We start from the raw sequence: 17,112 nt of genomic DNA, 5'->3' as shown, positions 1-17,112 counted from the left end.
GATCCTCTTGTATAATGTATAGATGTGGCGGCCGCTCTCCTATGGTCCCCTGCACGGCCGTATATATACACATATTCCTATTTCTCACAGAGAGCTGTGATTGGCTGGAACCATCTGGCCAATCACAGCTCTGCGGGAAATATGAATATGTGTACATATACGTGAGTGCAGGGGACCATAGAAGAGCAGCTGCCGCATCTATACATTATACAAGATGATCGCAAGGGACCCCTGCGATCTGTCAATTAGTACAGGTAACTACTACTCCCATCATGGAAGAGTGTGTTCCATGCTGGGAGTAGTAGTACTACCTAAAAAATGTTTTTAAAAAAAGTGAAAAACACGCACACACTACATTTTCATTATTGTCGGCTACATTTTTAGTGCTTTACCCGCTCACATAAATTGATCCCTGTTTAAAAATGAATAAACATTTCATAATAAAAAAGATACATTTCGTTAGATACAATTTTTTCCATCACCACTGTATCTTTTTTATTATGATTTTTTTATGATATCCTACGAAATTTTTATAAAAAAGGTGTCTCCATAATTTTTTAGGATCGCTAAAGTCCAAAAAAGAATAAAAAGATTTACCGAATGTACCCGAATACCGAATGTATCCGAAAAATCAAACTATCTATATTCGTTCGTTTTCAGAAATAACGAATGTATTCGTTACTTTGCTATTCGTATTATCGTGGCTATTCGGGAATGTTCAAAATATGTTTTCGTGCATTCGGATCGGTCCGAATGCACGAAAACGGTAAAATTCGTTAATTTAGACATTCATGCCGAACCGAATTGCACATGTCTATCTGTCGCTATCTCTGTCTGTGTTGCTCTCTGTCTGTGTGTGACTATCTGTCTGTTTGTGACTCTGTGTGTCTGTGTGTGACTGTGTGTCTCTCTGTGAGTGTGTGTCTCTCTGACTGTGTGTGTGTCTCTCTGACTGTGTGTGTGTGTGTGTGTGTGTGTCTCTCTCTCTATCTATCTGTGTGTGTGTGTGTGTGTCTCTGTGTTGTGTGTGTATGTGTTTTTTTTTGTGTGGGGGGAGGGGGGGTTTGTTTGAACCAGCGATCTAATGTGGGGAGACTTTGACCTATGGTGGAGAACATGCAAGGGAACCTGTGGCCTAATGGGGGCAAACTACTACCAAATGTGGGGAATCTATGCTACCTAATGTGGGAAAACTGCTACCTAATGTGGGAAAACTGCTACCTAATGTGGGGAATCTGTGCTTCCTAATGTGGGGAAACTGCTACCTAATGTGTGGAATCTGTGCTACCTAATGTGGGAAATCTGTGCTACCTAATGTGGGGAAATTACTACCTAATGTGGGGTAACTGGTACCAAATGTGGGGAATCTATCCTACCTAATGTGGGGAAACTGCTACCTACCTAATGTGGGGGAACTGCTACCTACCTTAAGTGGGGGAACTGCTGCCTACCTAATGCTACCCCCCTGGCAGTAGCACCATCATCATCCACCAGCAACCCCCTCCAGAAGCAGCACCTCCATCAGCAGATCCTGATGGTGGATGCCTCCTGCCAGGAGGATGATCCTGCCGATGGATGATGGGGATGATACTGCCAGGGGGGATGGCCAGTAGCACCCTCATCATCCTCCAGCAACACCCCCCAGTACAAGCACCCCCATCATCCACTAGCTACACCACCAGATTTATATTCAGAGGGTTCAGTATGTGGCAGATTTATATTCAGAGGGTACAGTATGTGGCAGATTTATATTCAGAGGGTACAGTATGTGGCAGATTTATATTCAGAGGGCGCAGTATGTGGCAGATTTATATTCAGAGGGTACAGTATGTGGTAGTATTATATTCAGAGGGTACAGTGTGTGGCGGCATTATATACAGGGGTACAGTATGTGGCAGATTTATATGCAGAGTGTACAGTATGTGTTGGTATTATATTCAGAATGTACAGTGTGTGGTAGTATTATATTCAGTGGGTACGGTGTATGGAAGGTTTATAATCAAAGAGTGTAGTGTATAGTAGTATTATATTTAGAGGATACAGTGTCTGGCAGGTTTATAATAATACTTGTTTTCATATAGAGGATGAGAATGCACTGACATAGTGAGGAGACGTCTGGGCGTCACATTCTGCAGACAGAAGTTTTAGCTGGACCAGGTGGTATGTACCATCTGAATTAGATAAGGAAAGACTATAGAGAAGACGTCACCTGTAATCACTGATATCATTGTGTATTCTCCTCACTATAGAGAAGACGTCACCTGTAGTCACTGATATCATTGTGTATTCTCCTCACTATAGAGAAGATGTCACCTGTAGTCACTGATATTATTGTGTATTCTCCTTACTATAGAGAAGACGTCACCTGTAGTCACTGATATCATTGTACATTCTCCTCATTATGTCCTATCAGAGCTGTAGTCACTTGTCAGTTCTACAGTTATGGTGAGTGAAACTACAACTTCCAGCATAACCTAACCACTGCATAAAGGGTTACTCTACTGGAAAACATTTTTTTTAATCATCTGGTGCTACAAAGTTAAACCGATTTATAAATTACTTCTACTTAAAAATCTTAATCCTTCCAGTACTTATTAGCTGCTGTATAAGTGATTCACAGGAAGTTCTTTTTTTTTTATTTATTTTCTGTCTGACCACAGTGCTCTGTGCTGACACCTCTGTCCATGTCAAGAACTGTCCATAGTAGGAGCAAATCTCCATTGCAAACCTATCCTGCTCTGGACAGTTCCTAACATGGACAGACAGAGCACTGTGGACAAGCTGGAAAGAATTACACAACTTCCTGTGGAGAATACAACAGCTTATAAGTACTGTAAGGATTAAGATTTTAAATAGAAGTAATTTAAAAATCTGTTTAACTTTCTGGCACCAGTTGATATAAAAGTAAATGTTTTCCAGTGGAGTACCCCTTTAAGTAATTCTGGGAGCTGTATATTTAAATGGTGAAAACTTCTTTAACACTTTCCCATTCTGTGGCAACTGGTATATCTGATTATTATACTGGAATTTCTCACAATGCGCTACAACAGTGGTGTCTGTCACAACAGGCTAAAAACTTACTGGGGGGGGGAGGTATGGGGTGACACAATTTTCTACCGCACCGGGTGACACCAACCCTAGCAACGCCCACTGGTAGGGGGCACGGGGAGGGTTGTTAGCTGGAAGACCTGGAATAAAGGGCTGGCAGCGAGATAGATATGAGATAGTTAGATATGAGATAGATATAAGATAGATATAAGATAGACAGATGGATATATAGATATATATGAGATAGATAGATAGATAGATAGATAGATATGAGATAGATAGATAGATATGAGATAGATGCAAGTTCTGTGCTCATAGCAGAGGTCACAGATCAAAGGTTGACATTCCTCTGGCGCTCGCAGGATCCGTCTTAGTGGTCAATCAGGTGAAGACTTCAGATTTGATAAAGAATGCAGTCTTTATTTCTTCATATAAAACTGACAACGCGTTTCGAGGGATTGCCCCTCTTTCTCAGGTCATGGGTACAGTGACAGATAACATGATGCTTTTTATATACGAAAAAACCCGCAAAAAAAAACGGTATGTGGGCAGGTCGGGTGACGTCACTGACATGCGTGCGTGTCAGGGAGGAACAGAAAGAAAAGGTAAACAAAGGAACCATGTGCTTTGCGATGTTACAAACCGTATTATAAGTGGTCATTAAGTCATTATTCTGTAAGTATATGACAGAGAGGAACATGTTTACTAGGTGATTTTGAGTTTTGTGATGTTTTTATGGAGGTGGATTCACCAGGTATCGAGTAGTCAAATGCTGACAACTAGTGTCCTCCAATTACAGGTGCGTGCTGTTGCTACGTGTCTATGATGTTGATATGGTCCCTGGTGGCTGTCACCGTCCTCCGCTGCAGTTGGCAAGTCGGAGGGTCGGCGTACAGGGGGCTGTGGAGGTGCCTGGAAGCCGCTGTAGTCTCCCTGCGCATGCGCGGACAGCCGTCTGTCAGCGAGGCTGAGTGAAAGTAAGTGGGTCGCAGATTCAAGAAGAAATAAGAAACAAGACGACACCATTGGAAACATGAATGAAAACAGAAATAAAAACGAAGACATGGACTCTACCATCAAAATATTCAATCTATCTACCCATATCCTAAATTCCGACGAAACATCACTTCTGCAGAAGGGCTTATCTTTCTGCCCTCACAACAATCCGGCCAAATTTGATGTATTTTTAGACCTTCATAAATTCACCCGCCGTCTGACATTGCAGCATCATTTCACACTTCCCAACACCCAAAAAAAAAATTATAAGAAGGACGAGGATCATGGAACCACTGGAAAACACCCTGATATAAATATCAAATCCAAATTCTATCCGGTAGAAAGTCAGGGGTTTAGACTGAAAACCTTCCATGAATTGGTAGCAGAAGATCTAAGGAAACTGCCAGATCGATTCCCACAGAAATCCCGAGAGGGTCACCTTACATGTGGAGAAAAACAAGCCCTAAAAACTCTAAAAGAAAACAAGGATATCGTCGTCAGACCAGCCGACAAGGGTGGGAGACTGGTTATCCAGGACTATATAGACTACCACCAGGAGGCCTCCCATATTCTGGAAGATACAAACTACTATAGAAGAGTCAAAGGTGATCCTTTCCCCACATTAAAAAAGGAACCATCAGGCAGCCAAGTAAAATCAATGGATTAATAAAATCAATGGATTAATAAATCCATTGATTTTACTTGGCTGCCTGATGGTTCCTCTCTGCGCCAGCCAAACTCCTGACTCCCTGGTCATTCGGTTTTGATTTTACTCTTACCCAGGAGGGCTGCAGTGGACCTTCTTCTATATCTCTTCTGCTCTTAACCTTGTTGTGTGTGGGCGCACAACCAACTTTGGTAAGCGGCTTGGGAATTACCATCCCCTACCCCCACCTGCAAGATCTACTGATCCCGCACATGAGGCGCCTTCCTCCCTCTCTCTAGATTCCACATTAAAAAAGGAGATCCTGTCCCTACTCAACGACGGTCTTAGCAAAAAAATAATTTCAAAACAAGAGAAAAAGTTCATGTTCATACAAAATCCCTCTGTCCCCTATTATTACCACCTTCCCAAAATTCACAAGAACTCCACATGCCCCCCTGGGAGACCCATCATCTCCGGGATAGACAGTAGTACCTGTAACATGTCACAGTACCTGGATCTTATATTACAGGAATATGTCCAAAATCTCGATAGTTATTTGAAGAACTCCGATCAACTTATTCCACTAATGAAACCCATACCATGGGTAGATGACATGATCCTGGTAACAATGGACGTGACGGCGTTATACACCAATATACGCCATGACCTTGGAGTCCAGTGTACCAGATATTTCCTACGGAACAGGTCACATTTCTAACAACTTGTCTGGAAACAGTCCTTAAAAATAATTTCTTCCAATATGATGGACAAACATTCCATCAAATACGTGGCACCGCCATGGGCACGAAAGTAGCCCCTGCATTTGCCAACCTATTCATGGGGCGCTTCGAAGATACGTTCATTACCAGTTCACCAAATATGCCAGACTATATAAGAGGTACATAGACGACCTCTTTATCCTATGGCAAGGTCCGATGGACAAAATAAATCAATTGGTGGTAGAGATTAACAACAACGACTGGGGGATAACCCTCACCCCAAATTTCTCCGCAGATAAAGTGGAGTTTTTGGATTTGGAGATCACCCATAAAGAAGGAGCTATTATAACATCCACGTTCTTCAAAACTGTGGACTCAAACAGTTACATCTGTTTCCACAGTGGCCATTACAAAAAATGGAGGGAAAACACACCCTTCGGACAATACAAAAGGGTCAGAAAAAATTGTACCCGAGGACACGACCTTCGCGACCCAGGTTAAGACCCTGGAAAAACGCTTTCTGGCCAAAGGATACCCGAAAACATTGATCCAAAATGCTTATTCCAGGACCAAGGCACTAAGCCAAGAGGAGCGCATGGATAAAAAAACAGACCTACCGACCAAGCAAAAAGAAAGGAGCGACACAAAAAAGAACCCCTACAACTGCAATTTTATCACAACATACTCTGCCGGCCAACAAGCCATAAAAAACATTCTACAGAAACATTGGCATATTTTACAGTCCGATCCCTACCTGAAAGAAATCGTCCCAACCAAACCCAGGATTACATTCCGCCGAGCACCCACCCTGAAAGGAATGATTGCCCCAAGCAAACTAAAAAGACATACCCTAAAACAGGAACAGGGACATCAAGGGAAGAAAGGATCATTCCGGTGAAACAAACCAAGCTGCCTATGTTGCCAAACCATCCGTCATGACGAATCACACTTCTCCAGTACCAACACTGGACAATCCTTCCCCATAAAGAAACACCTCACATGTCATTCCAACTACATTGTGTATCTCATCCAATGTGAATGTGGAAAGCAATAAGTAGGTAGGACAACACAACCCCTACATATCAGATTGAACCAACACCGGGCCAACATAAGGAAAGGTTACCAACTGCATGGATTATCGCGCCACGGCAGCCGACATCATCCTGGAAGCACCAACCCCATAACAATTATACCAATTGACCAAGTGCCTGGACACCTTACCAACAGATTTGAAGCACTAGTCAGAAAAGAGATGTTTTGGATCTTCAGCCTGAATTCCTTACAGCCTCAGGGCCTGAATGAAATAACAGAATTAATACACTGACCTCTACATTAATATCCTCCTCCCCGTCCTATAAATTGAGCATCCCAAGAAATATCCCAAAACAAAGAGTCCATGCCAGGAGCTAAACCCCCTGCTCCTCGGCCCCCACACAGTCCTAAGCTGTACACCGTTTTACTCTGCCCATAGACAGGCATGCATATCTGGACTGAGAAATGCGTTCTATCCGGGACAATATGAGATATGAGATAGATATGAGATAGATAGATAGATATGAGATAGATAGATATGAGATAGATAGATAGATATGAGATAGATAGATATGAGATAGATAGATAGATAGATATGAGATAGATAGATAGATAGTTGATAGATATGAGATAGATAGATAGATAGATAGATAGTTGATAGATATGAGATAGATAGAAGATGAGATAGATAGATAGATATGAGATAGATAGATAGATAGATATGAGATAGATAGATAGATATGAGATAGATAGATATGAGATAGATAGATAGATATGAGATAGATAGATATGACATAGATAGATAGATAGATAGATAGATAGATATGAGATAGATAGATAGATAGATATGAGATAGATAGATATGAGATATGAGATAGATATGAGATAGATAGATAGATAGATATGAGATAGATAGATATGAGATAGATAGATAGATATGAGATAGATAGATAGATATGAGATAGATAGATATGAGATAGATAGATAGATATGAGATAGATAGATAGATATGAGATAGATAGATAGATAGATAGATATGAGATAGATAGATATGAGATAGATAGATAGATATGAGATAGATAGATAGATAAATATGAGATAGATAGATAGATAGATATGAGATAGATAGATATGAGATAGATATGAGATATATATTAGATAGATAGATAGTTGATAGATATGAGATAGATAGATATGAGATAGATAGATAGATAGATAGATAGATAGTTGATAGATATGAGATAGATAGAAGATGAGATAGATAGATAGATATGAGATAGATAGATAGATAGATATGAGATAGATAGATAGATATGAGATAGATAGATATGAGATAGATAGATAGATAGATATGAGATAGATAGATATGACATAGATAGATAGATAGATAGATAGATAGATAGATATGAGATAGATAGATAGATAGATAGATATGAGATAGATAGATATGAGATATGAGATAGATATGAGATAGATAGATAGATAGATAGATATGAGATAGATAGATATGAGATAGATAGATAGATATGAGATAGATAGATAGATATGAGATAGATAGATATGAGATAGATAGATAGATATGAGATAGATAGATAGATAGATAGTTGATAGATATGAGATAGATAGAAGATGAGATAGATAGATAGATAGATATGAGATAGATAGATAGATAGATATGAGATAGATAGATAGATATGAGATAGATAGATATGAGATAGATAGATAGATAGATATGAGATAGATAGATATGACATAGATAGATAGATAGATAGATAGATAGATAGATATGAGATAGATAGATAGATAGATATGAGATAGATAGATATGAGATATGAGATAGATATGAGATAGATAGATAGATAGATATGAGATAGATAGATATGAGATAGATAGATAGATATGAGATAGATAGATAGATAGATATGAGATAGATAGATATGAGATAGATAGATAGATATGAGATAGATAGATAGATATGAGATAGATAGATAGATAGATAGATATGAGATAGATAGATATGAGATAGATAGATAGATATGAGATAGATAGATAAATATGAGATAGATAGATAGATAGATATGAGATAGATAGATATGAGATAGATATGAGATATATATTAGATAGATAGATAGTTGATAGATATGAGATAGACAGATGGCTTTGGCTGTCTGGGCATTCTGGGAGTTGTAGTTTTGTAACAGCTGGAGGCATACTTGTTGAGAAACATTGAGATAGTGTATATTTACCCCCAACTCGTTTCTCAAATAGGGTGCCTACAGCTGTTGCAAAACTACAACTTCCAGCATACCTTTGGCTGTGTGGGCATGCTGGGAGTTGTAGTTTTGCAATTTTGGAACAGCTGGGGGCACTCTTGTTAAGAAATAATGAGATGGCGATAAATAGACATTATCTCAATGTTTCATTACCAGGGTGCCTCCATCTGTTGCATGAGATAATGCCTATAGACCTCCCAATAATGCCCAAATTGCAACCTGCACACACGACCCCCCTCCTCCTCCTCCTCCCTCCCTCCCTCCCCCTCCTCCTAGAAAGTGACTTCCTTTGATGGGCAGGACCCAGCTGTAGGTATTGGAAGGCTTCCTCAGTGAGCTGGTGTCAGTCTGTGGAGAAGGTCATGTGCTCCTGCTCCACCAATAGAGTGAGGGGGGCGGGGCCGGACCTCTCTGCTCTCCTCATCCCAGGCAGACAGTGCAGCCCCTGCGCTGATATCACAGGGCCCGCATGCCGCAGGTGTAAAGACAAAACGTGTCTGGCAGCAGCCGCCCCCTCTGGCTCAGGAAGTGCCCGACTGTCAGTCTGGGAGCAGGAGACTGCTTTACAGCGGTTCTGTGCGGGGGCTGCTGCAGGGGGGTGCAGCTGGGGTCCGGTGCATTGCCGTGGAATGAGATTTGCCATAGAATGAGATGGTCCGCCTCCATCACATCCTATTGGCTCTCTCTTGTCACGTGACATATTTAAACGTCACGCATCGATGCGCACAGCAGTGTCAATTTGGCTATCACAGGGAGAGGATCTCCTCACCCTGTGATAGCTGAAGCTGCACGGAGGTCTCATGGCCTCTGTGGCCCGACAGAAGTTCACACATGTACGCAGCTCATACGGCTGCCTCATGTACATTTACTGTTGATCCACAGCGCTATCGGGATCCCGATGCCCGATGGCGCTGTCATCAGGATCCCCACGCCCGCAGCTCTACACCCCGTCCCCCGCATCTCTACTCCCCGTCCCCCGCATCTCTACTCCCCGTCCCCCGCAGCTCTACTCCCAGTCCCCCGCAGCTCTACTCCCCGTCCCCCGCAGCTCTACTCCCCGTCCCCCGCAGCTCTACTCCCCGTCCCCCGCAGCTCTACTCCCTGTCCTACGCAGCTCTACTCTCTGTCCCCTGTGAACGCTCAGGGAGCGATCCACATCGCTATGGGGATTCCTACGCCCGATGGCGCTGTCATCAGTGTGCGTCCCCGCGAGCGCCCCATGCCCGCAGCTGTACTCCCCGTCCCCCGCTGCTCTACTCCCCGTCCCGTTAACGCTCAGGGAGCGGGGAACAGAAAGTAGAGCATCGGGCGCAGGTAAAGTAGTACTGCGCATGCGCAGCACTACGCGAATAACTTAACCTGCGCCCGATGCTCTACTTTCTGTTCCCCGCTCCCTGAGCGTTAACGGGACGGGGAGTAGAGCAGCGGGGGACGGGCAGTAGAGCTGCGGGGGGCGGAGGACGGGGAGTAGAGCTGCGGGCATGGGGCGCTCGCGGGGACGCACATTGATGACAGCGGCATCGGGATCCTGATAGCGCTGTGGATCAACAGTAAATGTATATGAGGCAGCCGTATGAGCTGCGTACATGTGTGAACTTCTGTCGGGCCACAGAGGCCATGAGACCTCCGTGCAGCTTCAGCTATCACAGGGTGAGGAGATCCTCTCCCTGTGATAGCCAAATTGACACTGCTGTGCGCATCGATGCGTGACGTTTAAATATGTCACGTGACAAGAGTGAGCCAATACGATGTGATGGAGGCGGACCATCTCATTCTATGGCAAATCTCATTCCACGGCAATGCAGCGGCCCTGCCAACCAGAAGGCCTCCAGCTGTTACAAAACTACAACTCCCAGCATGCCCGGACAGCCAAAGGCTGTCCGGGCATGCTGGGAGTTGTAGTTTTGCAACAGCTGGAGGCACACTGGTCTATAGTGGAACTTTCCATGCGTCAGGTAAACGCGTATGTACAAGTTTAACTCTTTCCTGCTGTAAATATTTTTATTTTATGTGATGGCGTTTTGTTTGTGTGTGTGTTGTTTTTTTTTTTGCCTCATTGCCTTCCAAGAGCCATTAATAGCAGGATGAAGGATTTTTTATTTACTTATTGAATTTTTTTTGCATACCATAATGTACGAGAAATGTATTTGTAGGGTGAAATTATAAAAAGAAACAAAAACACACAGTTTTTATGACATTGGCAGCACAGTACACATGATGTGCTGTCTTTATTTTCTGGGTCTGTATGATTACAGCCGTGCCAAATGTATAGAGTTTTTATGTTTTTTACTACTATTACAATATAAAAAAGAATAATTATAATAATAATGAAAATACTGTTTGCATCGTCATGTTCTGACCCCCTATATGGAGCTGTGTGAGGACAGCCGTGGAGTGAGACGCGCAATTCATTGCCTTGTAACCCAAGATCGCAGCAGGTCACGGGAATGAGACCTGGTGCTGTGTCAACTTTTGACATGTCTGGACGACACTTTAAAAGTTTATTCAAATGACAGCGACGCTTTAAAGGGGTACTCCGCCAGAAAACATCTATGATGTCTGATCATGGGGGTCCCGCCGCTGGGGACCTGGCGATCTCTGGGCCGGCAGCGGCAGCTGTCAGGCCTCCTCCCATAGACGTGAATGGAGGGGGCATGACGGCTGAAGTCGCCAGTTTGCTCCGTGCATCCGATGACTGGGGTGCCACAGCTGAGGTCGTTGGGGTCCCCAACAGCAATTAGACATCTTATCCCCTACTGTTTGGATAAGATGTTTTCTGGTGAAGTACCCCTTTAGGTTTTAGGGCTCATTCACACTACAGAATCTCCGTCCAGAGATATTCCGGGCAGAGTTTCCATCTAGAGCGCTAGGACCGATCGGACATGCGCCGTCTCCATATCAATTCATTTCTAAGCGCATTCCGCTGAAAGAATGAACATGTACATTCTTTCCGCTGCGGAAATTCCATAGAATAAAAGTTGCAGCAGAAATGTATTGAGGACAGTTGGGGGAGATTAACAAAACCCGTGCAAAGGAAAAGTGGAGAAGTTGCTCGGAGCAACCAATAGGATTGCTTTATTAATTTTCAAAAAAGGACGCTAAAAAATAAATGGAGTGATCTGATTGGTATTTATGGAGTTGTACTTTGCAGCATTTGGAGGGCTAAGTTTTTATTCTGCACAGGTTTTAATAAATCTCACCCAATGAGAGGCTGCTGCACTGTATTTTTCAAGTGGAATTCTGCTCTGAAATCCATGGTGTGAATGAGACTTATTTAACTTAACAGTATATTTTTTTTTCACCTCCGTCCTTTTGTTTATTTATTTTTCAGTGGTGTTTTTTTCACTAAGAATAATGTTTATTTGTATAGAAACTTACTATGTTTTTGTTTGTGTTTTTTTCCCAGCACTTTTCTCATGTGTTTCTTTCATCGTGTGGCTGTCCGGTCATGCTTAAAGTTGTAGTTTGCAGCATTTGGAGGGCTAAAGTTTAGAGACCACTGAAATAGAGGATTCAGTTTCTGGGAAGGAACAATTATTTTTCTCGATGACTGGCCTGTGAAAAAGGCCAGCGATAAGCTGAGGAACGAGAGAACACTTGTATGTCGGCTGATCTTTTGAGCGCCCAATAAAATCATTTTTATCGGTTGCACAACGCTCTGGGTATTTAAAAAATAGGGGATGAGTGTCGGACAGTGATGAAGTGAAGGGGTTAAAAACGGTTCTGAGCAAAATATTTATGGATTGTTGGATATTTATGTTCTTGAACTAAGTAAATACAGTGATCCCTCAAGTTACAATATTAATCGGTTCCGGGACGACCATTGTATGTTGAGACCAGAACTCTATGGTAACCTGGTAATTGGTTCTAAAGGCCCCAAAATGTCATCCAAAAATAGGAAAAAGTGAGGATTAAAGAAAAATAAGTAGAAAACTACCGTATATACTTGAGTATAAGCCGAGTTTTTCAGCACGATTTTTCATGCTGAAAACACCCCCCTCGGCTTATACTCGAGTGAACTCCCCCACCCGCAGTGGTCTTCAACCTGCGGACTTCCAGAGGTTTCAAAACTACAACTCCCAGCAAGCCCGGGCAGCCATCGGCTGTCCGGGCTTGCTGGGAGTTGTAGTTTTGAAACCTCCGGAGGTCCGCAGGATGAAGACCACTGCGGCCTTCAACATCATCCAGCCCCCTCTCACCCCCTTTAGTTCTGAGTACTCACCTCCGCTCGGCGCTGGTCCGTTCCTGCAGGGCTGTCCGGTGAGGAGGTGGTCCGGTGGGATAGTGGTTCCGGGCTGCTATCTTCACCGGGGGCGCCTCTTCAAAGCGCTTCGGGCCCGGCCTCAGAATAGTCACGTTGCCTTGACAACGACGCAGAGGTGCGTTCATTGCCAACGTACTTCTGCGTCGTTGTCAAGGCAACGCCTCTATTACGGGCCGGAAGCGCGGAGAAGAGGCGCCCCCGGTGAAGATAGCAGCCCGGAACCACTATCCCACCGGACCACCTCCTCTCCGGACAGCCCTGCAGGACCGGACCAGCGCCGAGCGGAGGTGAGTACTCAGAACTAAAGGGGGTGAGAGGGGGCTGGATGATGTTGAAGGCCGCAGTGGTCTTCAACCTGCGGACCTCCGGAGGTTTCAAAACTACAACTCCCAGCAAGCCCGGACAGCCGATGGCTGCCCGGGCTTGCTGGGAGTTGTAGTTTTGAAACCTCTGGAGGTCCGCAGGTTGAAGACCACTGAGGGCGAATGATGAGAAGAGGATGATGAAGGGGGGGGGGTGTGGGGATGATGAAGGGGGGTGGGGATGATGACAAGGGGATGATGAAGGGGGGGGTGTGGGATGATTACAAGGGGATGATGAAGGGGGGATGTGTGGGATGATAAGGGGATTGAAGGGGGCATGTGCGGGATGATAAGGGGATGATGAAGGGGGGATGTGTGGGATGATAAGGGGATGATGAAGGGGATGATGAAGGGGGGATGTGTGGGATGATAAGGGGATGATGAAGGGGGGATGTGTGGGATGATGACAAGGGGATGATGAAGGGGGGATGTGTGGGATGATAAGGGGATGATGAAGGGGGGATGTGTGGGATGATAAGGGGATGATGAAGGGGGGATGTGTGGGATGATGACAAGGGGATGATGATGAGGATGTTAATGACGGGTCTGGATGATGACAGGGGGGGATGAGGTATTTCCCACCCTAGGCTTATACTCGAGTCAATAACTTTTCCTGGGATTTTGGGTTGAAATTAGGGGTCTCGGCTTATACTCGGGTCGGCTTATACTCGAGTATATGCGGTAATACAGATAAAGCAAATCCTTACATATACAAGTAAGAATGATCTGCTGGGAGCTGTAACTCTTTTTATTATAAAAATGCAAAACAAATCAGATACAAAACATTAAACAAAAACAAGCTTAACCAGCTATAACAAACATAACATAAATAAAATTGCAAAAACAAATTCTGCCTAACCGGCCAGCCCAAATTTACTAAAATACACTTTTACTTTTTCCCCATACCAAAATAACACACACAAACACGCATTCATTTTCTTTTAAAAAAAACATTAAAATAAAAAAATAAAAAAAGAGCCCAACTTGGCTTATAAAAAAAATAAATAAATAAATAAATAAATAAATATATAAACATAAAATTCAGCACAACTTGGCTATAAAAACAAACCAAATGAAAAGGAACATAAAAGTAGCACAACTTGGCTATAACATAAAAATTACCCTTACCACGGGGGGGAAGAAAAAAAAAAAAAAAAAAAAAGAATAATAATAATATATAAATAAATTGCTCAGCACAACTTGTGAAAAAACTACGCTCTGCCTCCCAGCCAGAGATCCACCGGTGAAAGAAGGGCAAGGAAAAGCAGCACGGAGACGCGGCCGGAGAGAGGGCCCAAAGAGCCCAGTCCCACGCACTGCCCCCGCACAGCCGCAAGGCCCGCAAAGCATGCCCAGCACGGCAAGGAGCCGAGGACGGCCAGAGAGGATCCACGCGCAACCCAGAAACCGGCGAGCGCCGGACCCAAAAAGAGCAAGCCAGAACTGAAGAAAAGGACAACACCGCCGAAAAGCGAAACCGCGATGCCGGAGGCGAGGAGAGCAGAGACACCGGAGGGGAGCAGCTCCCCGAAGGAGGGAAAAAAAATAAAATAAAATAAATTAAAAAATATACACAAACATGTGTACATGCATATACACAATCAAACACACACACACATATATATATATATATATATACATATATATACATATATATATATATACATATACATACACATATGACACCGCTTTTTTTTTCATTTTTACTGGCCCGACTGCCACTATACACTATATAATATAAAACAATATAAATACAAAACACAATATATACAAAACACAATATATACAAAATCACAGAAAATGTACAAAAATATAGTTAATACACTACAAAAAACAACAGAAAAACACCTACACTAAAACTGTCCCCTCACCCACACCACCCCTCCTGTACGTGGGTCAGAGTCCATACCGTCCATACAGTTCTTAAAGTCCAGTCCTTAACTGACCCATGTCAGGTCCCCAAAACACCACAAAACCACCACCCACAAATACACCCTCCCCACCTAACACTCCTCCCAACCAACTTATATACAAACTTATACATTCTGAACCACCACCCCCTTTAGGCCCAAGTTTGGTTGCCTGTAAGCCCTTCATACCATGTAAATTGAAAACAAAACAAAAAGCTAATGTGTACATGCATCAGCCCACCACCAGGGAGAAGGATGGCAGACCTGATACATAAATCATTTTATACTCTTTCCCTAACTCCCCCTACAATTCTCCCTAATTCTATCCCTACAATAAATCTGACCCTACCCTCACCCTATCTCTACCCCTATAACACTGCCCCTAACCAAAAATAAAAGGTACTCTACCCAAAAGGTTTAGTACCTAGGGCACATGAAATGAGAAACCTCTGCACAGGAGAGAAGCCCTACTGGTACCAAGACTGCCATACTCCAAAGACCTGATCTTCCCGAGGTCACCGGTGATGTTCCTACAGACCTCCACCTCGGAGAGGATTTTCTGTTGGGTCGACACTAAGCACCGTGCGTTCCACGTGTAGTACCTAACCACTAAACTGACTAAAAATAAAGTGCCCCGATCTCGGCCACCCAGGTTCCTGAATGCCCCATAAGCCCACTCCGGATAGGCAAGGCCGGCAAGTTGACTCCAGCCGATGGAAGCGCCCACCCTGTTGTAGACCCCTATGTTAAAGGGACAATGAAGCAGGAAGTGGTCCATGCTTTCCAGCGTGTCCCCACACTCTTCTCGGGGACATCCCCGGTCATCAGAGTTCCTGTACTTCAGGTTGTCCCTTACACATAGCTTCCCCTGAAAGCAGCGCCAGGCCAAGTCCCAAAACTTCTGGGGGATCCTTTTCATGTTTAAAAGATACAACCCCTCCCTCAGATCCCGACCTGGGCAGTCCCTGAGCGCCAGAGGCTTCTGGAAGTGGGTCAACAGAACCCGTTTGTCAAGGAACTGCCTTGACTGGGTCCTGATCTCCCACACTCCCAGACCCCACCGACGTATCGCCTTCAGAGTCGGGGTAGCGTAAGCCGGAAGATATCCATGTGGTGTACGGAGGTCCTTCACTTGCCCTCCTGTCTCCCATTCCTGGAAGAAAGGCCGAAACCACTCCTTGCAGGAGAGTACCCACGGAGGAGCCCTCTCTTTCCAGAGGTTTGCAATGTTGGCTTTCAAGAAGGTGTTCGTTAAGAACACCACGGGGTTTACCATAGATAAACCCCCTAGTCTCCTCGTGCGGTACGTAACCTCCCTCTTGACTAGGTTCAACCTGTTCCCCCATAACAGTTGGAAAAACAGGCTGTAGACCCTAGTGTAGTAAGCCTCTGGTAAGATACATACACTGCCCAGATAGATAAACAAGGGGAGCAGGTACGATTTGATCAGGTGTACCCTTTCCCTGAGGGTCATAGACCAACCCTTCCACTGGTTCACCCTCTGAGTGGCATCCTGGAGCTTACCATCCCAGTTTTTGGTGGGATAATCATCCTGGCCGAATGTGATGCCCAGAATTTTTGCTGACTCTTGGAGCCCTGGAAGGGTGTCAGGGAGATCAAACGTGGGATCTCCCCCTCCCAGCCAGAGACTTTCACACTTATCCCGGTTGATCTTGGACCCGGATGCCTCCGAGTAGCGGTCCACCTCTGACATCACCACATCGACCTCCTCCCGTGAGGAGACGAAAATAGTGACATCATCAGCGTACGCCACCACTCTCTGGGCGACATCCGGCTCCGCCAGAGTCATCCCGACTCCCGCCAACGGCCCACAATCTACCCTCCGGACGAAGGGATCGATT

General features: G+C 44.1%; 1 protein-coding gene across 1 annotated transcript in view; it reads right to left on the bottom strand.

Annotated features, from left to right (window-relative positions):
* Positions 1-17,112, bottom strand: part of LOC130326118 (cilia- and flagella-associated protein 251-like) — a 317,392-nt gene that overhangs the window by 36,716 nt on the left and 263,564 nt on the right. The gene's annotated exons all lie outside the window — the stretch shown is intronic.

The sequence above is a fragment of the Hyla sarda genome, unplaced genomic scaffold (assembly GCF_029499605.1).
Source record: "Hyla sarda isolate aHylSar1 unplaced genomic scaffold, aHylSar1.hap1 scaffold_281, whole genome shotgun sequence".
Lineage (NCBI taxonomy): Eukaryota > Metazoa > Chordata > Amphibia > Anura > Hylidae > Hyla > Hyla sarda.
This window is presented reverse-complemented; position numbering and strand designations above follow the sequence as displayed.